The sequence below is a fragment of the Monodelphis domestica genome, chromosome 2 (genome assembly GCF_027887165.1).
Source record: "Monodelphis domestica isolate mMonDom1 chromosome 2, mMonDom1.pri, whole genome shotgun sequence".
NCBI classification, from domain to species: Eukaryota; Metazoa; Chordata; class Mammalia; order Didelphimorphia; family Didelphidae; genus Monodelphis; species Monodelphis domestica.
In genome coordinates, this window is record NC_077228.1 from 105,275,188 (window position 1) to 105,302,485 (window position 27,298).

At 42.5% G+C, this 27,298-nt stretch overlaps 1 protein-coding gene across 3 annotated transcripts in view; it reads right to left on the reverse strand.

Annotated features, from left to right (window-relative positions):
- SYT2 (synaptotagmin 2) overlaps positions 1-27,298 on the reverse strand; it is a 190,831-nt gene that overhangs the window by 44,137 nt on the left and 119,396 nt on the right. For all 3 annotated transcript variants that reach the window (XM_007481157.3, XM_056815734.1, XM_001364066.3), the window contains exon 2: positions 14,911-14,972. The gene's annotated coding sequence lies outside the window, so the exon portion shown is untranslated. The remainder of the gene's footprint in view (positions 1-14,910; positions 14,973-27,298) is intronic.

Sequence of the window (27,298 nt, forward strand, 5' to 3'; positions counted from 1 at the left end):
ACATTCTAATGAGAGACACAGCGAACATGTGTGTGTGTCTCTCTGGATAGATAGATATGCATATATAAATGGGAACCTGAGGACATGTCCAGTACTCCATATTCTTCTAGCACTAGGCTATTATAATTTGTAGTGACAAAGGTTTTAGAGTTGGAATGAATCTCATTTCAGAGAGAAAGTGGTGACTTGTCCAAGGTCACACTGCTAATAACTGAAATGATCCTCTGCCTCCATGATCCTCCCAACCAGGTGGAAACAATTTTAACAGAATTACAGTAGTCTTTGGATCGTCCGGAAAAATGGTTGCCCCTCCAATGGTGCAGAGAGCTGAGGGTTGACAGAAGAGATTCCATTCCTCTCTGAATTATACTTGCAGAACCCAGAATAATGAGATGGAAATAGGTTAACTGGTAAGATCCCTTTCCCTGAAACCCAGAGTCTAAAAAAGATCAATACCGAAAGAGAAATTTATGCTTTTTAACTTTTGCAGCACTGCAGCAACCGATTCATTTTGGAAATAAATTAGTCATTTCTTTAAGCAATGCACACACAGAAACAGGCACTCATTTAGCAGAAACTTCCAGAGGTCATTTCAGCCCATCGCTCTGCCTCCATGAAGGACTAACCCTCACCCAGCCCAGAGAGAGAGGCTAGGCTGGATTCTGAGAAATCTTCAGTGATGAATGAGATGAGATGGTTTCCCCTCAGTCATTGTACACGCATGTCTATCAAGTTCTTCCTAGAAGCTCCTTTCCTCTTATTCTTACCTTGGCCTCAAAGAAACCATTTCTTGCTTCTTTTTTTTTTAACCCTTACCATGGGGGCACTTGGGTGGCTCAGTGGATTGAGAGTCAAGCCCAGAAATGGAAGGTCTTGGGTTCAAATTTTACCTCAGATATTTCCTAGCCAGGTGACCCTGGGCAAGTCACTTAACCCCTATTGCCTAGCCCTTACCACTCTTCTCCCTTGGAATCAATATTGATTCCAAGGGAGAAGGTAAGGGTTTAAAAAGGGTTTAAAAAAAAAACCAAACCTTTACCCTTCTGGCTTTGAATCCATACTAAGTATCAGTTCCAAGACAGAAAAGCAGTAAGAGCTAAGCAAGTGGGGTTGTGACTTGCTCAGGAACACACATTTGAGGCCATGTTTGAACTCAGGACTTCTTGTTTGTAGGCCTAGCACTCTGTCTACTGAGCCACCCAGCTACCTCTCTCTTGCTTTAAGGTGCAGTTAAAACACCATATTCTCCAGGAACCTTTTTTTTTTAGCCCCACCCCATCTCCATTGTCAGTGTCCTCTCTCCCTAAACACCCTGCCTTTAACTATCTTGGCTTTATTTTATTTCTTCCCTTTGTATTTAATCTGTATACATACACACCAGCCTCAGACTCTTATTAGAGGGGTGACCTTGGGCAAGTCACTTAACCCCGTTTGCCTCAGTTTCCACATCTATATCACCTCCTCTCGGAGATCTCTGAGAGCATAGAATTGAAGACCAACTAGAGACCAACCAGTCTGCCCTCATATTTTAGGTAAAACATCTGATGGGCAAAGAGAAAAAGTGATCTTTCCAAGCCGGGCTGGGATTTGAACCTCGGTTACTCAGCTCGTTTCTTTAAGCAATGGAGAAGAAACGGAGAAGGAAAAGGCCAACCACTCCAGCATCTTTGCCAAGAAGACCCCAAAGGGGGCCACTAAGTCAGACACAGCTGACATGCCCAAACAACAGCACCCTCCCACACCCATACAGCCTTGTTGTTGGCCCCTGTTAGACTAGAACTTCCGTGAAAGCAAGGATTGCTTTATTCTTCTAACTGGTATCTCCAGTGCTTCGCTCATTCCCTGGCACAGAAGAGAAACTCAATGAATGCCTTTAGACTGACTGACTGACTTGAGTCTGAGATCATCTGGGCCCAGGTAGCCTTCTTTGAGGCGGCTGTAGAGGTCGGGGCATATTAGAAACTCCCTGCCCCTCTGCTTTTCATCGTCTCCCACCTATTCACACCTTTAGCCATAGCAGGGTGAACAAACTTCTGCTTGTCTAGTGAGGAGCGGATCTGGACCCAAAGCCTAGATCTCCTGCCCTAAGGCCAAGGGTCATTGCTGCTGACCCCTTACCCTTACCTATGAGACCTGCCTTCCCATTCCCTGAAGGTGAGTGAGGAAGCCACATTTGGTGGTCTCAGTGATTCTTTCTGCAGAGGACTTAGTCCTGTTCTATCTTTGGGGGGATGGGTGCTAAGAATGGGGGAGAGGCATCTACCTCTCATTCTGAGCCTCTGCAGAAAGGTTATTCTGGTGACGAGATTCCCTCCCCACCATCTACACTCCAATCCAAGCCACCATTTTGTACCACTGAAACAAACCACTTATTACCCAACCTTTCTCCACCTGGCCTATGGTCTCATTGACATTGACCACAGTCTTGGCATGGCCCCATCCATCCTGAGGGAGTCTATTTCTCTCCTTCATTCGTTCTTTCAGCTAAGGAGGAATGGATCCCGAGCTGAAGGCTGCTGCCTGGCCCCAGAGTGGGGAGAGAGTTAATACTGCAGCAACAGAGAGAACACAGGGGAATGAACACGATGCTGAGTCACCGATTGACTGCCCAGACCTCAGCATCATCATTCTGCTCTCACAGTCCCAGGGGGATGGCATGGCAGTGCCCCGTCCCTATCTTCTCTGCCAGGGGGTTGGGGATGGGAGAGAGGGTCAGATTGACATGATCTGGAGCCCCGTAACTGAGGTTCAAATCCCAGCCTGGCCCCTCACAACCTGTGTCTTTGGAAAGATCACTTTTTCTCTTTGCCCATCAGATGCTTTACCTAAAAAAAGGAGGGCAGACTAGTTGGTCCTCAATTCTATGATCCCAGGGGACTCCTAGAGGAGGTGAATTTCAAGCTCATGGGGGAGGAGAAGGATGTTCTAGACATGAATCACAGGAGAGAAGGATCAGAGGAAGAAGAGGAAGTCAATCTGTCAGTCAAGGACATTAGTTGCTTAGTTCTATATTGTACTACAGGATATTGTGAAGTTTTACAGAGACTAGAAGAGGCTGAAATCTTGCCCACAGGTAGTTTACAATCTAGTTGGATGGGCAGGCCATATCAAAACATAAACTGGGAAAGGATTTAGGGTGAGTGACTTCTCTTTTCCAAACCTCAGTTTCCTCATCTGTAAAATAGGGAGAGAATGGTGGACTAGATCATCTCAAAGACCCCTTATAGTTCTTAATACTGTGATTCTATAAAGAGCCTGAAAAAGCCTTGTCCCCTATCCCCTGAATTCTAGCTTCCAACGTTTTCCAACTCTGTCTTCCCTTTCTGAAATGGATAGTCTCTAGAAACACAGGGTACTTGCTCTCTTAACTAGAAATGGGACTGAGAAGTAAAGTGTGCCTGGTATTGACAGTGAGGACTTAAGGACATAGAAACAGACAATAACTAGAATTTATATAGTGTTTGAAGACTTTCAAAGCACTTTACAAATATTATCTCATTTCTGAACCTCACAACGACTGCAGGAGAAAGATGCTATTATTATCTCCATTTTACAGAAAACTGAGACGAATTGTAGTTAAATGATTTGCCTAGGGTCACACGACTTGTCTAAATTTGAACTCAGGTCTTCCTGACTTTGTATCCAGTAACCATATCCATAAACACTATGACACATAGCTGCCTAAGAAACCAAGAGAATAGATTGAACTTCTTTCCCTTAAAGTTTTGGAGACTAGAAGTGATGTTGTCTATTTAGGATGAATTTTTTTAAACCATCCTGCCAATGAGCAGGGGGATGACTGCAATGATGTCAGGAAGATCCTACCAGAGGAATCAGTCTGTGAGGTTTGCTTGGGATCTTAGGTGATCTGCTTGACTGTGCTTGAATCTCTCTAACTCTCCATTTGGAAAGCCCACTGTTCTTTGAGAAGCATTTGGGGCAAATCAAGAGGGTTTGAGGAGGGCACATCTTTAGGAAGAAGAAATCTTGGGCATTAATGTGATTCAGGGCCTCCACACAGAGAAGCAGATGAAGCATTGTCAGTTATAGGACATGCTGCACTTCCTAAAGCCAGTTGCCCCTTATCCTTCATGCCAAGCAGCACAGCTTCATTTTAAGCTACAACATATTAAAAATTCATAAATCTTCTACCTGACTAAGTGGTACACGCTCCCTTGTACCTTGCTGATCTTCAACCAAGGGCCACTGACAGGAGCCCCGAATGCTCCAGCTCAGCAAAGTACTGCTGGGAGAAATGAGGTATTAGGGAGCTAGAAACAAAGCAAATGCCACTTGACCCTTGTGAAAGTCGGGGCCAGGGAATATTTAATGAAAGCAGAAGACCCAGAGGAAAAGGAGAAAGGAGCGGGAATCAAATGTTAGCTGCCTAAGATAGGAGATGGCCAGAAAATGCCAGAATTCTCTTTCTATGGCTACCACCTAGTATGGATTCCTGAAAAAACCCTGTTTCCTTCTTCTCGAATCATCTCAGCCTTGAGTCAGGTAAGCAAAAACTAGCAGTGCCCTCTCTTGCTGGGGCTTCACACTGCAGTCCCTGTGACTGACGCCCATTTCTGGGCAGGAATGACTGAGGAGTCTCAGGCGACCCTGAGTCAATGATCACAACCTGGAAAGAAGAGATGGGAGACCTGCTGGAGCCCAGAGGCAGAGGGAGACTTCATTAGCCATGAAACAGAGCAGAACAGCAGTGAGAGGTGTTTGGCAGCCAGCTCTACGGAGCAAAGAGGGCTGGAGCCCCTCAAAGGCTCCGAGGCACAGACCAACATTTTCTCCTTTGAGATGTGTGTACATACATGTACATGCAAGCAGTATATAACCTGCCAAACCACTAAAAAATAGGTGTACACACACACACACACACACACACACACACACACACACACACACATACACTCTGACTTTCTTATCCAGGAGTTTGTGTCTGGTGTATGGATAATGAAGGCTACCACTAAGTGACAACAAGGGATAGAGGGCTGGACCTGGAGCTGGGAAGATCTGTTTTCAAATCCCAGCTCTGACACTTACTTGTGTAACCATAAGCAAATTGTCTGGTCCCTCTGGGCTTCAGTCTCTTTATCCATAAGATGGGGATGATAATACCTGAGACAGCTAGATGATGCAGTGGATAGAGCACTGGGTCTGGAGTCAGGAAGATCTGAGTTGAAATCTGGCTTTTCTGTGCTCTGTAAGATTTGATCTGATTTTTGAACCCTTACCTCTGTTTTAGAATTGATATTAAGTGTTGGTTCCAAGGCAGAAAAGTGGTAAGGAATAGGCAATTGGGATTAAGTGACTTGCCCACGATCACACAGCTAGGAAGTGGTCTGAATCTAGATTTGAACCCAGGAATTCCCATCCCTGGGTGGCTCTCTATACACTGAGAGACCTAGTTGTCCTAGCTACGTATGATTTTAAATGAACTTCCTTCTTTAGATCTCTTCACCTGAGTAGAAGGAACAGAGGTATTATGAGAGGGATGATATTTGCAGTGCAGTAGAAAAAAATATTGGCTTAAGAATCAAGGGACTTGGAGGGGGGAAGCTGGGGGGCAACTGGGTGGTTCAGTGGATTGAGAGAAATGTCCAGAGATGGGAGGTCCTGGGTTCAAATATGGCCTCGGACACGTCCTAGCTGTGTGACCCTAGGCAAGTCACTTAACCCCCATTGCCTAGCTCTTACCACTCTTCTGCCTTGGAACCAATGCACAGTATTAATTCTAAGATGAAAGATAGGTGTTTAAAAAAAAATCAAGGGATCTGGATATACAGCCTAACCCTGCCACTTATAACCTGTGTGACCTTGGATGTGTCCTTCAAATTCTCTTTTCCTCAGTTTCCTCCTCCATAAAATGAGGGAGTTGGACCAGACAATCTCCAGGGTCCCTTTTGGGTTTTACGTCTGTGGCTTATAGAGAGAAAGGAGACCCAGAGAAAGGGTGAGGAAGAGAGAGAGGACCTAAGAACCAGTCAATGGGCAAGAAAGACACACAACAATAAAGTTATCTCGATAAAGTTGTTGCAATGATGCAGCCCTCTCCATAAGTCATGTAGCCTTAAAACAATCAGTGGTATAGATACTACAAATAGTATCATTCTCTGTGATGTAGATACTATAGTTATTATCATTTTGTTTTAGACATATCTGACTCTTTGTAACCTTATTTGGTGTTTTCTTGGCAAAGATACTGGAGTGGTTTACCATTTCCTTCTCCAACTCATTTTACAGATGAGGAAACTGAGGCAAACAGAGTGAAGTGGTTTGCCCAGGGTCACACAGTTGGTATATGTCTAAAATCAGATTTCAATTCTGTCCTTCTTGACTACAGACCCAGTGTTCTATCTACTGCATCATCTAGCTGCCCCAGGTATTATCATCCCCATCTTATGGATAAGGAGACTGAGGCCCAGAGGGGTTAGACAATTTGCTTATGGTTACACAAGTAAGTGTCAGAGCTGGGATTTGAAAGCAGATCTTCCCAGCTCCAGGTCCAGCCCTCTGTCCCATGTTGTCACTCAGCGGTAGCCTTCATTATCCATACAAGACATACAAACTCTGGATAAGAAAGTCATGAAGCCTCACTAGAATATTCTTTGATCTTTCCCCCATTTGTCTGTGAAATGAACTGCTCCCTGGACCATTCTACTTTGGTGGAACCAATTGCTGATCGTAGGTGGTTGTGCCCTGGACCTGAGAATAACTTCATGCAGTCTCTTGCCCTTTTACAGAATGATGAAATCTCAGACTTGGAGGATGTCTTAAAAGGCATCTAAGAGTCCCCTCTCCAGCATCTCTGAAATACAGCCTCCACATAAACATGAGAATAATAATGCTAGCTCATATTTACACAGTACCCTAAGGGTTGCAAAACCTTTTATATCAGCTCTTTTCATTCCCACAACAATCCTGGAAGGAAGGTGCCCCATTTCTCAGATGTACGGAAGGAGGCAGGCACAGATGAAGCATCTTACCCAGAATCACACAGTGATCAGATTTGTGCTCAGGTCTTCCAGACTCCAGATGTGGCATTCTATCCACTGTGCCACCTTACCACCTTAAGGTTTTAGAAACCGTGTTGGGAATACAAGGGAATTCCATGGTGAGATACATTGTTATTACTTAGATCCTGTAGATCCATAGTCCCATTGCCCTCTGGACTGGGAAATTTGAAGAAGGACATTGATGAGCCAGAATCTATTCAAAGAATACAGAGGAGAACGGAGGAGACCGTGAACATTATTTAAAAGAGAAGACCTAAGGGGAGAGGTCCCATCATTATCTTCTGGTATATGAAGGGCAGTTGTGTGGAATAGAGATTCTCCTTGTTAGTCTGGGCCCCAGAGGACAGAACAAGGGGTAGAAACTTCAGAGAAGCTGCTTTCAACCTAATAAAAGGAGAAATTTCCTAATAAAAGGAATAGGCTGCCTCAGGAGGTAACGAACCTCACTACAGGTCTCTAAGTAGAAAATGTCTGACTAGCTTTTAAGGATATTGCAGACAGAAATCCCTATTCAGGTGTGAGTTGGAGAAATGGCCTTTGAGAGTTTCTGATTTCTGTATCCTGTTTGGACCAAGAAGATGGAGCAATATTGTGGAAAGAGCTGAGAATGAGGTATTGAGAGACCCGACTCTCCTTCCAACTAGCTGTGAGATTTGGGGCGCATCACTAATATATAAAATGGCGGGGGGATGAACGGGTTCAACAAAGCTTATTGCTACCTCTGACATAATATCATTCCAGGGATGCAGAGTTCCCTCCTTCATGAGCCAGCTTGGCTGCTCCAGGAGAGTGGGCCGAGCCTATGAGCTCAGCTCTAAAACAGTATGAAGTCGTAATAATCCCTTACAAATGTAGAGCACTGGATCCAACATCTCTTCTTTCATTTGACCCCCATGACATTTGAGGAGATAAGCAAGGCAGGCTCTAAATACTAGGGGGAAGTCAGGAAGGCCTGGTCCTGGTCTAGGGTGAAGCCACAAACAGATGGCATTTCGATTGGTGTCTCCTTTCTAAGAGTGGTTCGAATACAATTCCCTTCAGTACCTTCCTCAATCTCACCTCAACCCATCTTTGAGTTACTCCTTTCTGAGATACCCAGAGACTTTCACCAGGGGCTCCCTCATAAAGTCTCCCAGATCTCCAGGGGAAAGGAGAACTCTCCCCAATTTACAGGTGGAGAATATAAGACCCCAAGAAGTCTGTTGATTTACTTAAAGTCACCTTTATTGGATACTGGTAGGAAAGTCAAGGAGGAAAGTCAAGAAACCTGATTTCCAGTCCAATGTTCTCCCAATGAGTCAGGCAAAACAGGTATTGTACTCATTCTGCAGATGAGAAAATGGAGCCCAGAGAAGACTAGACTGAAGCTACACACCCTGGAGAACCACATGATGAGATGAGAAAAGAAGAAGTTGGAGGAGTGTAAGTGGGAAATCTAAAGAATTTCAGGGGAAGGGGGCACACGCATCTAGGTGGCTCATTAGTTTGAGAACCAGGCTTAGAGATGAGAGGTCCTGGGTTCAAATGTAGCATCAGACACTTCCTAGCACACTTCCTGGGCAAATCACTTAATCTCTATCACCTAGCCCTTAGCACTCTTCTACCTTGGAACCAATACATATTATTAATTCTAGGATAGAAGGTAAGGATTAAAAAAAAAAAAAGAAGACTTTCTAGAGGAGCATTCAAGGCCTTTATTTAGATTGGTCCTTACACCCTTCCCCTTTGAAAATACTTTCAGTTATCCCTGATAGCCATTTGATAGAAGACTTGATTTTGGAACTGAGAATGGAAACTCTCATTTCATGCCAGGATGAGCATTCTAGCACTCCAAGATGGACTCTCTGGGAGTGGAGGGCTGGTCTGATGGACCACATAGCTGCTCAACAAGAGAAAGATCATTGAAAATTTCTCAGATAGCCATTCATACCCTCATTGGGCCATGTATCTGGAAGGGTCCAGCCCAGCCAAGGTGAGCTCTCCAGCCTAGTCCCTGGGCTTCAGGGAAAAGCTAAAGAAAGGGAGAATTTAGAGTATCAGCTCTGCTCCTTGCTCAGTATGAGACATAGGGAAAGAAATGTCCCTTCCCTAAGCCTCAGTCTCCTTAGCTGTGAAATGGATGTGATGAAGATCTCTCTAGCTCTCACATTCTGGGTTTTTGTGATGTTGCACTGGTTGAAGCTTGCCCTGCCAGTTGTCACTGGGGCCTCAAATCCTACCATAAGAGTTTTCAGAATCCCTCTTAAAATTCAAGTCTCCAACTAAGCTTGGTCCCAAAGAAGAAATACAAGCAGGTACCTCCCTAGCTTCCTTGCAGACATGGAGGACTATTGGATATTGAGACACTGGACTAACCGATGACATTATATGTAATACTAATTATATCACATGTAATGTCAGACTTTTCAATCATTAATAATAATTACCCAATATCGGACTTTTTCTATGCATTCATTAATTTTGCTGAATTGATTTTTCTCTTTTTTCCCTTTTTTTAGTATAAGAGCTGGCTCTAAGGGAGGCAAGAAAAGTAATGATAAATCCAAGTAATTGATAAAGAAAACTATCAATAAATATTTTAGATACAACTATTCATTGGGCATTACAGAATCAGCCATTAACACCTTTCATGTAAAAGTTTATCAGGTCCTTTCCAACAGTAAGCCAAAAACAGTTTGGGTAGGGAAGGGAGGAGGAAGGAAAAATAGAATAAAAAAGGCTGGTATTAGAGGAGAGAGGAATATGACAGGATAGGGAGGATAATGTTAAGGAAAGACAGAAAGGTACTGGAGACAAATGTCATCATTCAAGTCAGGGACTTGTGGAACCTTAATATTATTGGAAGGTGCCTTAGAGGTCATCGATCCAACCTCAGAAGGGTACAGGAATCCTTCTGGACTAGAATGGCCCAGCTATCCCATCCCCAGCGATAAGAGTCGTGCCTCTGGGTTAAGAAGTACTGTGCCTACCCTTTGTGGAGATGGCCATTACCTACCTTGCTACTGACAGCTCTGGGTCTCTGGGAAGCTAAAGTGGGCCATATGGGTCCCTAGAGTACAATTATGTTCCCCAAACAGCAATGGCTCCCTCTTTTCTGTCCTAAGAGGGGGAGGAGTGAAATGAGAGAGGTGATGATAGAGAAACCACACTGAGAATCTTGTCCTCAAAATGCCAACATGCTGGAGGATAGGAAACGTATGGGTAGAAGTAAAATTCCAATTTGGAAAATTCCAAATTGGACAGGCATTCTCAAATACTTCCCTTGTGGGTGGATCTAGGGGAGGGGGCTCATGGAAGGATATTTAAAAATACAGACTACTGGGAAAGTAATAACCCTACTCACATTTTAATGTTGTTTTAAGATGTAAGAAATCTTAAGAGGCTCATAGGTTTAGAATTGGAAAGATCTTTGAAAGTTATCTAGTCCAACTCCTTTGTTTTAAAGATGAAGAAACTGAAGTTCATGGTGGTTATGACTTATTCAAGATTATACAGTTGGAAGTGACAAAGACAGGATTTGAATCCAGATCCCTTGACTGAAAATTGGTCACCCTTTTTGCTATAATATCCTGCCTCTATGATAGCTTTTTCTTCTACCTGAGTTGGTGCTAGAGAATTCAGATTAGTAGGGAATTTCTGCAACTGAAAAATTGTGTGACTTTGGGGAAATACTTCCCTTCCTTAACCCTCAGTTTCTTCATCCACAAAATTAGTTAATAAGAGGTTCTTGCCTCCTGCCCAGAAAACTGGCACACATGGTAAAAGATTGGAATAGTCGATACTGATAGAATTGAGAAAAGAAAAATACACTCAGACATTGTTGGTGGAACTGTGAACTGATACATTCTGGAGATAAATTTCAAATTAGGAAGGAAGGAAGGAAAATTATTTATTAAGTATTAATTATGTACCCAACAAAACTGCCCTCATGGACCCTACATCCTAATGGGGATGACTATAAATGCAAAAGTATGATGGGCAGGGAAGCAAGTTATAGTCTAGGAAATCACAAAAGCTGTGAGTTGATTAATGGGGCAATCCATTGATATAATCTTTCCAGAGGTAACAGTAGTGGTGTTTTGTATATAATTCTTAGAGCAAGGGGAAGAAAGGCAGGATAGGGTATATGAAGGAGAAGGAGAAGGGGATTCAGAAAATGGCTTAGGTAATGATAAGGATGCATGTTCCCAGGAAATACTGAGCCCAGTGGTTTAAGTCCTCCCAGGCTTGGTCTCTTGTGGCCATGTTTGGAAGATGGAGCAAAGGAAGTGAGAAAAATGTCCAAACACTTTAACCCAAAGATTCCACCACTCTGCATATCAGGACAAAATCTTTATGATGACCCATTATATTATCAGACAACTAGAAACAAACTAGATGCCCATTGATTAGGGATTGGCTAAATAAATTGTGGTACATGAATATTGTCATAGAATATCATTATGCTATAAGAAACAATTGATATGTTGACTACAGAGAAGCATGAGAAGACATAAGGACTGATGCAAAGTGAAATAAGCAGAATTAGAAAAACAATCTACAACAATATAAATGGAGGGAGTGGAAAACCAAGGACAAAACAACAATTTAAAGTGAATGATGAGAAGGTATAATGACCAGGCTTGACCTCAAAGAGAGATTTGAGCAGCACCTATAATAGCTTATGGTTGGAGAATACTGCATATAGTGTTAGACTTCTTTATATATAACTTTGTCAAGCTGAGTTTATTTTTTTTATTCTTCTTGGAAAGGATAGACCCTTGAGAGAGGGAAAGGGTTGAGTACATTGAGAAATATAGTAAATGTAAAAGGAAAAATCAATAAAATTTATTTTTACAAATTAGTTAGAGGGGCAGCTAGATAGTACAGTCGATGGAGAGCCAGGTCTAGAGTTGGGAAGGCCTGGTTCAAATCTGGCCTCAGACACTTCCTAGTTGTGTGACCCTGGGCAAGTCACTTAATTCCAGTTGTCTAGCCCTTACTGCTCTTCTTTTTTAGAATAGATATGAGGATAAAAGGTAAGAGTTTTTTTTTTTTTAAAGAAATTCTGCAATTTTTAGGAATGGTACTTATAGTTTGTCACCTACATCTCCAGCCAGGTACAATAACTTCCACATTTGGGGGTCTGGAGCTGACTGGCTTAACATGCCTTTTACTATAGAAAAAAACCAGCAAATACCACATTTTGAAGAGGCTTTGTATTTGCAACTTGCTTCTCTCTCCCAACAAGCCAACCTCTTTTATTTAACCGTCCTCATTTGTTCCACCCTGGCCAGGACTCTGCAAACAATTCTGGTTGTCACGAACTACCCCTGCCTCATTCTCATGCCATCAAGCCCACTATTCTCTGACCTCCGGTCTCTCCTTTCTTTTCAGACGAGTCACATCCTTCTCCTATTTTAAGAGAACTTCCCACATTAATCTCTCTTTCGGTCCAACCTCTCCTCACTTCCAGGTCGTGACTCTTTGTGGCAACTCAACAAGCATTTATCTTCCATATGCAAAGAATTGTGTTTGTACTGAGGTTGCTAGATATGGGAGAGATGTTATTAATCAATACTGGTTGGTTCTCCCCCTCCTAGAGATAGGAAAGCTGAGATCCACAAGTTAAGCCACACTTATAGGCTCACAGAGTACTATGCTAACTGGCAGAAATAGATCTGGGGGTCAGAGATGCTCTGGCCTTTTAGTCACCCTACTATGTCCTGAATAGATGCAAATTGAAAGTACAAGCCCCATCCCACGTCTAGAAGCCAATCTTAAGTAACAACATCTTGAATTTATATAGTGCTTTAAAGTTTGCAAAGTACTTTATAAATATAATTTATAAACGTCTCATTTAACTTTTCAGAAACCCTTACCTTCTGCCTCAGAATTGGTGAAATTATCAGTTCCAAGGCAGAAGAATGGTAAAGGCTAGGCAACTGAGGTTAAGTGACTTGCCCAGGGTCATCCTATGAGGAAGTGTCTGAGACAGGATTTGAACCCAGGACCTTTCCTTCTTAAGGTCTGGCTCTCTATCCACTGAGCCACCTACCTTCCCCTAACTCATTCAGTCTTCATAACAGCCCCAGAAGGTAGATGTTATCATTATCCACATTTTACAGATGAGGAAATTAAGGCAGACAGAGATTAAATTATTTGCCCAGGTCTTCCTAACTTCAGGTCTGGTGTTCTATCCACTGCATCACCTCACTGATTTTCAAAACCTGATTGATTCTCAACATCAAAATTTATTCTCTACCCTTTGAGGTAATTATTTATAAGTAGTTTGTCAGAGCAGCTCAGCAACTAGTGAATAGAATGCCAAGTCTGAACTTGGAAGGACCTGGATTCAAATCTGACTTTAGATGCTTCTGAGCTATATGACCCTGGACAAGTCATTTAATCCCAATTGCCTAGCCCTTGTCCATACCATTTTTTAAAAAGTTTAAGTTGATATGAAGACAGAAGGTAAGGCTTTATTGAAAATAAAAGAAGAGAAAAGAAGAGAAAAGAAAAGAAAAGAAAAGAAAGAAAAGAAAAGAAAAGAAAAGAAAAGAAAAGAAAAGAAAAGAAAAGAAGAGAAAAGAAGAGAAGAGAAAAGAAGAGAAAAGAAAAGGAAAGGAAAGGAAAGGAAAGGAAAGGAAAGGAAAGGAAAGGAAAGGAAAGGAAAGGAAAGGAAAGGAAAGGAAAGGAAAGGAAAGGAAAGGAAAGGAAAGGAAAGGAAAGGAAAGGAAAGGAAAGGAAAGGAAAGGAAAGGAAAGGAAAGGAAAGGAAAGGAAAGGAAAGGAAAGGAAAGGAAAGGAAAGGAAAGGAAAGGAAAGGAAAGGAAAGGAAAGGAAATTAGCTTGTCCATGATCCCACAATTAGTGAAGGCAGATCAAGTGCCCAAGACAGAGCAGATAGTGAAAAAGATTTCTTCACTTGAGGAAAGCAAGGAAAGAGTAGGATTGGGTCACAGTGGCCAAGGAAGAATGGAAGAAAAGGAAGGAGTAATGATCAAGGGAGGGAAAGAATAGATAATAACTACCTAAACTGAGTGGTCTATGTTCAACTCAGTTCACTTATAATCACATTGAGTGTCTCAAATGGATAATAAGACACTGGGAGGAGGTCAGAGGAGCTCCTGGAAAGGGATCATAGATAAGCTGATAGATGGAGGGGTCTTAGAGGTCACCTAGTCCAACCTCTTCATTTTACTGATGAGGAAACCAAGGCTCGGGGAGGTTCAATGTCACACAGGTAGCAAACATCAGAGGCAGAATTTGAATCTGGGTCCTCTGACTCCAGAGTCAAAACTCTTGTCACTATACCACATTACTGACTCTTCCTTTTACAGATGAGAAAGCAAGTGCTGAGAGTTTCAATGACTTGCATACAAGTCATACAAGTAAGAATGGAAAAACAACTGAGCAGAGGTCCTTTGAATATTCTTCTTTGCCATACCAGGAGAAGATGCACACCTTGCCCTTCAAATGATTCCCTGGTGACAGAGGGATGGAAATGGGGAACATACCAAAGTCAAAGAATTGTAGATGAGGAGACTAAGTAGGTGGTTTGAACCCAAGACTTGAACTCGGGCCTTCTGACTCAAAATCTCCTAGTTTTCTTTTCACACAGTTTCTCAAAAGGTTTAATAACATTTAAATGGCTGCAAGGGAATATAATACTATCTGTGTATATAAGCACTAAGGAGATACAAAATAATGGTACGAGCAATTCTAGGTACAGTGAATCAGGGGTTTTTCCTGGAAGAGGGGAGATTTGATGGGGAGTGCAGAGGATGGGGGGGGCATAGAAATAGGTTAGCCAAATAGATGGGATGTTAGGATATACGTGGGGAATAGCAATTTTGAGAAGCAATTCTATTTCCAAGGATAGAAGAGGAAGGAAAGTTTTAAGAACTTACCACCACTAATTGAATCTCCTGGATACTTCAGGGATAGATGAGTACTTCTTGTAGACAGAGACCTACAAAATAGATGAGACACTGATTAGACACAGAATGTCCCTCCTACTCCTGGGGGAACTCTAGGCTTCAACGCCCCATCTGAAGCCTTATGTTCACCATAACAGGGACATTGACAAGCTAAAACATTCCCAGAAGTTAGTGAGGAGTTGGGGGTAGGGGTGAAGTGAGGAGTCTGGAAATGATGTTATACAACAGAAAGTGGAGGACCTGGAGATATTTAACCTGGAAAAGAGAAAACTTAGGGGAATGGCATGAAAAGAGGCAGCTAAGTGGCTCAGTGTATAGAGAGCCAGGCCTGGAGTTGGGAGGCCCTGCGTTCAAATCTGATCTCAGACACTTCCTAGCTTTGTGACCCTGGGCAAGTCACTTAACCCCATTTGCCTAGTCCTTACCACACTTCTGCCTTGGAATTGATACTTAGTGTTGGAATTATGAAGCAGGAGAAGGAGGAGGAGGAGGAGGAGGAGGAGAAGAAGAAGAAATGGTATAAATGTTATTTTCATGTAGCAAAATCTGATATTTATATTACAACTTCAGGTTTGTAGAGTACTTTTAATATGTAATCTGATTGGAGCCTCATAGTAGCCTTGAGAGCAATTGTCTGAAAATATGTTGCAAGATTCCCATTTTATGAATAAGGAAGTGCCAGACAATATCTCTGTGGTAAATAGAAAGTGGATAGGAAGACCTGGGTTCAGATCCCATCTTGGACACACACACACACACACACACACACACACATACACACACTGGCTGTGTGACCCTGGGCAAGTCATTTGGCTCCTCTCTGTGCCCCAGTCAGTTATCTCTCAAAGCCTATGACCATAAAGTCACAGAGTAAGTGATCATTTACATTGGTAGAGGAAATCCTGCTTGGAGAACTCCCAATGCCCATGAAATCACAGGTCCAACCCAAATTAAAAATGAATGAGGAAACTTAGATTTCTGCCCTTGATCACAGATAGCAAGCATGCCTCCACATTACATGAATTGGGTATGACCAGATCAATTGGGATTATATAAGTAAGTTTCAGGGTCTTCCAGTGACAGTGAGCTGCGTTTTCTTGATTCTACCAGCACATATCCACTAGGGAACACTGTCTTCCAATTATTTAAAAAACTGTCATGTAGAAAAGGGTGTTCCATTCATTCTGCAAGACTTCAGAAGACCTAAGAAAGTTAAAGGAAAGCAGATTTCAACTGGCTATAATAAAATACTTTCAAATAATTAGTAGCCATCCAAGAATGGCTGGAGCTCCCAATCACTGAAGAACTTCACAAAGAGGCTACATGGCCATTTGGCTGAGGGGGGGGGTCATAAAATTATCTTATAAAGGGGATTCCTGCTTTGGGCAGGAGATTGGACATGATCACAGAATCTTAGAATAACAGATATGAAAAGGACCTTAAAGATCATCTCGTCCAACATCTTCATTTTTCTAGAGAGGAAATTAGGGTCCAGTCAAGTTAAATAACTTGTCTGACCATACGGTTGGTAAGTGACATATTTGTAATTTTAACTCAGGTCTTCTGAATTGAAGGTTGAATAGCCCTCAGTGTCCTATCCCATTATATTCATTGGGCTAAGGATATGTCAGTCATCTATAAAAATAAGTTGACAAGTGGGATCAGTCCCAGGTAGGAAAGAAGCCTGAAAAGGGACCTAGGATTGAATTGCATATAGGAAGTGCTCAGTAAATACTGCTGTGATCCATAAATTCTGGCCACAAAAACACATGGAAGGAAGGAAGGAAGGAAGGAAGGAAGGAAGGAAGGAAGGAAGGAAGGAAGGAAGGAAGGAGGAATGGAAGGAAGGAAGGAAGGAAGGAAGGAAGGAAGGAAGGAAGGAAGGAAGGAAGGAAGGAAGGAAGGAAGGAAGGAAGGAAGGAAGAAGGTAAAGTCTTAAAGGGAATGTCTTGTCATTACCTAAGTACGAGTTTACTGATTTTAAATTTTCATAGAATTGAAGTACATAAGCCAAGTTCCCCTGAATTCTTTTACCCTTTTTGTTCCAGACTTTCTTCTTCTGTTCTAATGTCCCTGTCTGTAAAATGGGGACAATGTCACTGTCCCTAACTCATGTCCATGAAGTACTTGGAAATCCGCAAATGACAACAGAGAGAGGAAGGCTTGATATATTTTCAGGCTAGGACAGAGAAGGACCCAGTATCCTTGAAAACAGTCAGGGGTAGAACTGACGAGATTAATGACTGAATTTAGGCCCATCTCTTCAATCTCAGATCCTCACGCCAAGCCTCATTTTACCTTCATCTTGTCCCTTTAGAGACATGGAATGTCATAGCTGAGAGGTCTTAGAGGTCATCTAACCCAAGGATTCTTAACCTTTTTTGCATCACAGACTTCTTTGGCAGTCTGGTGAAGCCTACAGACCCCTTCTCAGGATAATATTTGTTGCTTAAATTCATAATGGAAGGAAATGCTAAATATTAGCTAGAAATTAATAAAATTAAAGATGCAATTTCCCTCAACTTATCTATGGACCACCTTTCCTAAGTGTCCTTGGACCCTAGGTTAAGAATCTCCCATCTCTAGGCCTGGCTCTCAATCCACTAAGCTACCCAGCTGCCCCCAATTTTGTACAATCTTGTACAAATCCCCATTTTATGGAGTGGAATTAAGAGTCATAAAGAGAAAGCAATTTTCCCAAGGTCATACAGATAGGATGTAATTGAACTGGGATTCAAAACTCAGTTCCTCTGACCCCAAATTCAGTACCTTCCCATCCATTGTAACATGGTGCTTCTCTCTGCCTCAGTCCAGAGGCTTCAGTCTAGCATTTTGTACTATACTTGTCCCATTCCTTCAGAGAGGCAGTTTCTTTTGACCAATGAACTAAACTACTTCTTGAAGGTTCTGTTACTCCTGAATAAATCCTCCCTTAAGTGCTCAGTTCTGATTTCTCACACATTGTGATTTAATATGTTTCTCTAGCTCCTCCACCTTCAGTAACCCTAGAAATCAGCCTGGTTGTTATTTCACCTTTCATTCCCCAGTGGTGTTGAAAGAAAGTTGGCCAAGCCTCAGGCATCACTCCAAAAGACCATTGGGAGGTCAATAGTTTTGTTCACCCTATAAGCACTACAGTGAATTCATAGAATGTTAGAGGTAGGAAGGACCTTAGGGATCATCGAGATATGATTCACCCTCATTTCACAGAAAAGGAAACCAAGGGCTATGGAAGGGGAGGTGACTTGACAAGATTACACCATTTACAAAGTGGCAGAACTGGGCTTGTACCCAGGTTTCCTGGATGTTAACAATGAAAGGAATTCTGGAGATCATCTAGATTTCCATTCCCCAAATGACTTCATATGATAGGCTTTAGGGTTGAAAGGGATCTGACTCCCTCATCTTACAGAACAGTCAAATGGGAGATCAAACAAGTAGAATTCAAATCCAAGTTCTCTAACCCCCAATTCAGAACTCTCTTTTCTACCTCAAGTTCTGTGAGAAAATGCCAGTGCTACTGCTGGGTTTGTACCCCAAAGAGATAATAAGGAAAAAGACTTGTACAAGAATATTCATAGCTGCGCTCTTTGTGGTGGCAAAAAACTGGAAAATGAGGGAATGTTCTTCAATTGGGGAATGGCTGAACAAATTGTGGTATATGTTGGTGATGGAATACTATTGTGCTCAAAGGAATAATAAAGTAGAGAAATTCCATGGAGACTGGAACGACCTCCAGGAAGTGATGCAGAGCGAAAGGAGCAGAACCAGGAGAACATTGTACACAGAGACGGATACACTATGGTACAATCAAATGTAATGGACTTATCTACTAGCAGCAATGCAATGATCCAGGACAATCCTGGGGGACTTATGAGAAAAAAACACTATCTACATCCAGAGAAAGAACTGTGGGAGTAGAAATGAAAAAACAAACATATGATTGATCACATGGTTTGGTGGGGATATGATTGGGGATGCAGACTCTAAACAATCACCCTAGTGCAAATATCAATAATATGGAAATAGGTCTTGATCAATGACACATGTAAAATCCAGTGCAGTTGCATGTCGGCTATAGGAGGGGGTGAGGGGTGGGGAGGAAAAGAACATGAATCTTGTAACTAATATTCTAAAATATTCTAAATTAATTAATTAAATAAATTTTCAAAAAAAGAAAGAAAGAAAATGCCAGTGCTAGGATATTTCCACTCTTAAAAATAGTCAATATGGAATTGTGTATATGTCAATGTTGTATTTTATGTGCAACAATTTTTGGATTAAAACAAAACAGATTTAATCTTCTATTTTGTTCTAAATTTCTCTTGATTCTCCTTTGGCCTCAGGTACTCAGATATGACTCAGATACCCAGGAGAAGTGTGGTGAGGATAATAGCATCATCTTAATGATAAAAGTATTCTAGCAAGTTAAATTTGTTAGATTTCACACAATTCCTTAATTTTACAAGGGAGATACAGAAAGGTTGAGATGGGCCCAAGGTGTTTTGGAGAATCAGTACTTGCCTTGATGATACTTTTTAGCACTCTAGTGACAAAGCCAAGTCCACATCCAACACTCCATAATTCTAAGCTAGGACTTTCCTCCCTTCCCCACAGGGTGGCTATTTCTGAGTACCTGAATCTCCAGTTTGGATAGGCAGATGACTTAGCAGTGAGGAGAGACCAGGTAATCCTATAGATAACTACAAATCACAGTGATATTAGCACTGGGGTGTTATTGGGAGCTGTATTTCTCTGGCACAACTCCCACCATTCTCTGGGGGAGATGATCAGGTCTAAGCAGAATATGGACTCTGATGGGCTGGGCTGGCTCTGGTTCCTTTGGGAGAGGAAGCTGCTGGGAGAGAATGCAGCAATCACAGGAGCTTGAGGATATAATGTAAAAGGTGAATGCTAGATATATGTCATGACAGGCAGCTTAGTCGGCCCACAGGGTTTAAAAATAGAGAGTGACTCGGGCATCAAGGGGGAGCTGGGGACAAAAATACTTGCAAGATCATCAGAGTCCCCCAGATTGACTTCATTCTCAATCTCATTTCAACCTCTTTCCCCATTCAGCTCTATCCCACCCTGCTGGGTACAAGATTGTGAAATTACTAAAGTTGGTCTTCAGTGACCTGAAGCCATGCAGAATTAATTTGTATTTATCACATATATAGTTTTGCCTATAATTATATATATATATATAAATACATATTCTCTCTCCCTTTGCCTCCATCCCTTTTCCCTCTTCCCTCTCTTCCTCCCTCCCTCCCTTCTCCCCCCTTTTTCCCTCCTTCCTTCCCTCCTCCTCTCCTTTCCTTCCCTCTAACTATCAGATCTCTCTGCTTTCTCTTTCTCCCCCATATGCTCTCAAGAAAGGATCTCTACCATTTAAACCTCTGTTTGGCTTTTAGTCACTCTAATGCCACTCTCAAGGGCATTGATCAATGGGCCTGATCATAGAATTAAAGCATCAAACAATATTAAAGCCAGAGGGAACCTTAGAGATCCTCTAGTCCGGGGTTTGTCACCTGGATTTGACATCCCCTCAAAGTGTCTATTGACAGACAGACCTTAGGACATTCAAGAAATTGGATGGTTCAGAAAAAATGACATCTTTATTCCAATATAGTTGGTTTCCCTTATAATCCTAGGTATTTTATTTTATGCATTTAGAAACATTATTCTAGGAGGGGGGCCATAGGCATCACTAGACTGCCAAAGAGTCCACGGCACACACACCCAAAAGGCTAACACCCTAAATCTAGTCCAGCCATCTCCTCTTTCAGATGAGGAAACAGAGTCTCATCTGGGAAATAATAACGAAAGTAATCACTCATATTTGCATAACTCTTTGAGGCTTCTAAGGTTCTTTCCACAGACCAACCCTGTGGTACAAATATTCCCATTTTCAGATGAGGAAGCCACACTCAACCACTCTCTGTTACCACCAGTGACAATAAGGGAAAGTCAAGTGCCAGTCATTTCTGACAGTAGGATGAGAGAATGTATTCACTGTTAACCAGAATCTCAAACATCAGGGCACAGGTGGGGAGGTTAGGTGAAGTCTCCTTGGGCCCAGAATTGGACACCGGTGAGGTCACATCCTCCTCTCCCTCAGACAGCTCTGCATCTAAGGGAAGCAGGTGCCACAGGTAGTAAGGAGCCCGCTCTCTTCCCTGCCCAGGCTGCCTCCAAAGAGCAGCAAAGAAACGCTGCCTAGGGACAGGAGATAAATTCTCAGTGCTTTGATGTCTCCAGCTCTGTGTTTCCTCAGTGGATACCTTCCCAGGAAAGAACAAAAGGCCTGAATTAATCACTAAGAGGCATTCTGCTTAAAGGAGGCCAAGGTCATGGAAAACAAGCTGCGGCTGCATCTTGGATCATTTGACTTCCCAGCACCTCAGGCTCTCCTTTCATCCCTTCTCTTCTCATTGGTTTCCAGCAGAGTCAAGGGTCCTCCTGACTCCATCAGGAGCCCAGAGTTAAGATAGATCCATTCAACTCCCTGAAATCAAGCCCCTTTAATGAAGACCCCATCTCTCCTCCCAGGGCTTAGTTCCATGGATGAATCGTATTTCTTTACGGAGAGATGATTTCCTTCCTACACCAAGAAGAGTCAAATCCTCCCTATTCCTGAAAGTCTGAAACATCTGCAATAGGCAATAAAATGAGGACTTTCTGCTCTGAGAGTTTCAAACTGCACCAAGATGGTATTGGGTTAGATATAAGGATGAACTTCTCAACCATGGCCTTAAAATGGAAGATCCAGCTAGACTTGCCCAGGGGATGCTGTGAAATGTGCCATCCTTGGAGCCTTTTAGAAAATATGATTAGTATTTAGGTGCAGACCAGCTTGGAAAGTGGCAAGGCAGACCCAGCCCTGTGTCTTAAGTCTAGATGATTTTCTCCATTACCCTAAGGATCTTTGGAAATGATCTTAGAGACCTTGCCCTTGGCCCCAAAACTTTCTTCTTTTCTGTTTTCTAAACTTGCACTGATCTCTAATTCTTGACTGAGTTCCAGGAACTTTCCTGGTCCCTGAGACTACTTGTCCCATTGGATCTAGAGATCTGTTACCCCAATCCTTAATTACCTTTCCTCTCCCTTCTTCCTCTGCTCCTGTATCCTGGCACTTAAATCCAGTGATCACTCCCTCCTTTCCCAAGCGCATTCAAGCCATCTTGGACTTAAACAAGGGTGTTTGTTTGACTAGGGAAAAGAGAATGTCAATCTGAGGGGAAAATACACCAAGATAAGGCTATTAGAAGTAAAAGAGAATTACCCAGTCCTGGACTGACAGTGCCTCCACTTCCTAGCGAATGGAATCTTTTTTTATTCTCCAGGCCTTTCTTGGCCTCCAAGATATTCTTTAGGCTGGGTACCTATGCCTCCCAGTCTAACTCTGAAAAACAGAGAGCAGTAATTGATTTTGAACTGCACCCACAGATTAGGGATGATTCATCCACATGGATATTCTGAACTAAGCTCATTTGTTGGTTTAAAATCCCCAAATCCCTATCAGCCAATCAGAGTCTCTTAAATCCTAGTGAACTGTTGATGCTCCACCAGCATCCCTCTTAATCTCTTTCTCACTAGATCACTGAATCATGGAATTGCTGAGTTGGAAATTTGAAAACTCAGAGGCCATTCTGTCCATTCAATACCCAAATAGGAATTCCTTCTATAGCTACGAGTCATTTTTATTTGAAGACCACTAGTGAGGAGGTCCCTGGGATCTCCTGAGTCTGCCCATTATAATTTGGAGCAATTCTAATTGTTAGGAATTTTTTACTTTTGTGAAGTCTGCAGTTGCCTCCATGGGTATCCACGATGAATCAAGCATTTACGAAGCACTTACTAGGTGCCATTTAGAACAAATCTAGCCATTCTTCCACATAACAGCACTTCAAAGAATTGAAGGTGGAAGGAGATAAAAAGAATAATCACATTCCACTGAAAAGCTCCTTAGCCCCCATACACAAGAATAATTCTCAATTTTCATTAAAGATAGCCTCTTCTGTCACACAGGGGACTAGACCACATGACCTCTGGAGGTTTCTTCTAATCCTAGAGCTTTGTGGTGCCTGAAGGTTACTGGGTGGAAGGGTCCTCGGCACCATAAAGGTGAAAGAACCTTTGTCCAAGGGCAACCATAACACTATGAATTGATCTTTAACCTTCTGCTTCTACTCCACACAGTCTTCATGGAAAGAGATCAGAAGAAACAGAATGGGGCATCCAGGTGGCTCAGTGGAGAGAGAGCCAGGTTTGGTGATGGGATTCACATCTGGCCTGAAACACTTCTTAGCTGGGTGACCCTGGGCAAGTCACTTAACCCCCATTGCCTAGCCCTTACTGCTCTTCTAACCTTAGTAGATACGTCGTATTGATTCTAGGACAGAAGGTAAGGGTTTAAAAAATATATATATGAATTGCTTTGGGAACCTCAGAGGGCTAGACTAATAAAAAGTTGGCACTGTCTTCATGATCACCACTAACATCAACAAATCCTCATCATCACAATCATCGCCATCATCACCATTACAACCATTCTCTTACTCCAGTGGTTTAAAAATACCCACCCCCAAATCTCCTTCAAACAAACAAAGCCACCCATCACTTGTATCTGGTTAAGATAACCCAACCTAAAGCAATAACTCCTTGGCTTTCCAAACCATTTCTTAACTTTGATTAGAGCTAGGACTCCTGCTAAGGATGACTGAAGCATTCTTTTTTTTTTTTAATTAAATTTTACCTTCTGTCTCAGTATCAATTCTAAGACAGAAGAGCAGCAAGGGTTAGGCAATGGGGGTTAAGTGACTCACCCAGGGTCACACAATTAATAAGTGTCTGAGGGCAGATTTGACCCCAGGTCTTCCCATCTCCAAGGCTGGTGCTCTATCCACTGTGGTACCTCTCTGCCCCTGTGACTGAAGTACTACAGAGGCTTAGAAAGACCATTTAACTTGGTTATCCTGGTGACTCTTCATTTCACTTGTCAGAGAATCATAAAGCACCAAGTTCAGAAGGGACTCTCATAGTGATGCCAACAAATTAGAAAGCCAGCTAAACGTGACGGACAGGGAGCCCGGCTTGGAGTCAGAAAGAAAAGAGTTCAAGAACTGCTTCTGCCATGAGCTGTTTCTGTGACTGGTGAAGACACTTTGCCACTCAGGGTTCCAGGCAACTTTCTAAGATTGTATGAATTGCCGACACCAGTGGATTGAGAGCCAGGTCTAGAGACAGGAGGTCCTGGGTTCAAATTTGACCTCAAACATTTCCTAGCTCTGTGACCCTGGGTAAGTCACTTAACCCCCATTGCCTAGCCCTCACCGCTCTTCTGTCTTGGAACCAATACTTAATATGATTCTAATGTGGAAGGTAAGAGATTTTTTTAAATAAAAAGAAAATGTCAGAGGTGTATTTGAACCCAACTCTTTACAAACTAAAAGGATCATAAATGTAGCCTTCAGAAGGGACCTCAGAAGCCATTGAGTCCAACCTCCTCATTTTACAAACAAAAGCCCAACCTAAGGTTAAGCAACTTTCGAGGAAGTGTCTAAAGCAGGATTCAAACCAGTTCTAACATTGTATCCCCTGTCACTCTGCCTCTCATGTTACGTTGTGGTGTTTCATACATATTATCTTCTTGGATCTTCACAACAAATTCATGAGAAGCTTCAGAATCCTAGAATCGTGGAGTTGGAAGAGGCCTCAGTGGCCACATGTGCCTGAATGAGAGTCTCCACTATGATGGCCAGAAGTGGTCATCCAGCCTCCAGTGAGGGAGAATCCACTACTTTCCCAAGGAGTTCACTTCTCTTTGGGAAAGCTTCAGATGCTAGTAAGCTTGCCTAGACTAGCGAGGTGGTGCAGTAGATAAAGTGCTGACCCTGGAGTCTGAAGTCCTGAGTTCGAATATACCCTCAGACACTTACTAATTGTGTGGCCCTGGACAAGTCACTTAGCCCCATTTGCCTCACTTTCCTGGTCTGTAAAATGAGCTGGAGAAGGAAATGGCAAACCACTCCACCATCTCTGCTGAGAAAACCCCAAAAGGGGTCATAAACTGTTTAATATGACTAGACAACAGCAAAGTTTACCCAACAAATAGACAGGACAAGTATCATGATCTCCCTTTACAGATGAGGAAACTGAGTTCTATATCGCTTGTGTGCCTTTCTCAAGATCACACAATAGATTAGTGAGAGAGCCATTAGGTTTCCTATCTGAGCACCTAGCAAGGCTCCATTCCTCTGTTTCTGTTGCTGGGCCAGCCCTGTCTTCATTCTCTCCAAGCTTTCTCCATTCCTGACTCTCTAGGCTTTCTTCCCTGTTGCCCCCACAGGTACTTTCTCCCTTCGCCCCCCTTTCAACTCCCTTTTCTGGGTTCTCTTTCTCCATCAGATTGTAAGCTCCTTGAGGGTAAGGAGAGTGTTTCTTTCTGCTTGAATTTGTATTGTCACTGCTTAGCACAGTGCCTGGCACAGAGTAAGTCCTTAATGAATGATGTTAGGGCAAACCCACTCCCTTTCCCCACTCAACCCAGAATGGGCAAATAGAAATCTCTTCTCTCAAAAGAAATTCCATTCCTTCAATGGAGCTAGACTACGTATAGAACAAGACCCAAGGGTCAAAGTTACAAATTCAGTTAGAACTCGGGTCCCCAGTATCCCAATCTAGTGTTCTGCCCAATAGCCAATACACTCTGATTTAAAAAAAAAAACCACTCTTACCTTCTGTCTTATCAATTTTGAAACACAAGAGTGGTGAGGGCCAGGCAACTGAGGTTAAATGATTTGCCTAGGGTCATACAGCTAAGAAGTATCTAAATCCAGATTTGAACCCAGATCCTCCTAAATCCAGGCCTGGTGATCTATCCACTGTGCTACCCAGATGTCTCTCTCTCTTTTTTTAACTCTTATCTTCTGAGAATCGATCCTGTGTATTGGTTCTAAAGCAGAAGAGTGGTAAGGACTAGACAATGGGGGTTAAGTGACTTGCCCAGGGTCACACAGCTAGAAAGTGTCTGAGGCCATATTTGAAGATAAGACTTCCTGTCTCTAGGCCTGGCTCTCAATCCATTGAGCCACCCAGCTGCCCCATCTCAACAGTCTCTTTAAGAAGTTTGAGTAGAGAAAGGAAATGTAGAGGTTGATATGCAAAAATATAATGTCTGGATAGTCTTCACCAAGTGAACTCCTCTCTGAGCTTCCTGTTAAACCAGCACTTAGGGGACTTTTGAGATCTCTAGATAAAAGAAATGCTGGTGGATCAAAAAAGCCAAAGACTGGCCTTGAGACTAAGCCCTGGGACTGCTACTATAATCCTCCCTTCCCTCTATCCTCTCCCTTCTTCCACTTTCCCCAGGTGAGCTTGCATCCTGCCGATTGTTGGCTCTGAGGATTGTGCAGTTACAGCATTGCAATCACTGCTGTTGGCTCCTGTTAAGAAGCTGGAATAGTCCCAGCCAGTTGGCAGAGTAGGCTCTGATGATAACATAGCCAGGAAGGTGATTACAACCCCTGGCCATCCCACATCCCCTGACCTGAGGTTTTTTGTTTGTTTGTTTATCAACCACTCAGCACCCTTAAAAATAATCCTTTCCAGCTTAGAATCAATACTATGTAATGGTTCCAAAGCAGAAGAGTGATAAGGGTTACTTAATGGAGGTTAAGTGACTTGCCCAGGGTCACAAAGCTAGGAAGTAACTGAGGTTGGATTTGAACCCAGGAGATCCCATCTCCACTGAGCCACATAGCTTCCCCTATCCAGCACCTTTTTAAATAAGCTCTAACCAAGGTAAGTGAGACATCAAGAGGAATATGAAGAGAAAAAAAAGAAGAAAATGAATGAAAATGTAAAAGAGAAGGGAACGACAAGGAAGAGAAAATGAGCAGAATGGAAGAAGAATGGGGCATGGAGAAGAGAATAGAAAAGTAGAAGAAGGGAATGGGGATAGATGAAGAAAACAAGAAATTTAAGAGATAATCGAAAGAGGAAGAAGAACATCTAAGTATCATAGTGGATAGAGTGCTGAAGAAGAACTGAATTCAAATCCTATCTCAGAGACCTGCTAGCTCTGTAGACCTGGGCAAGTCATTTAATTTTTCTTAGCCTCAGCTTTCTCGTCTGCTAAATGGGGATAATAACCCCTTCCAAGGTTGTTGTGAGGGTTGCATGCGATAACTATGGAAAACACTTTGCAAACTTTAGAGAGCTCTATACATGAGTTATTATTTTTATTATTGTTATTATCATAGATTTCGAGTTGAAAGGGACCAAATCCAACCCCCTAATTTTATAGAAGAAAAAACTGAGACCTAAAGAGATTAAGTGGCTTGGCCAAAGT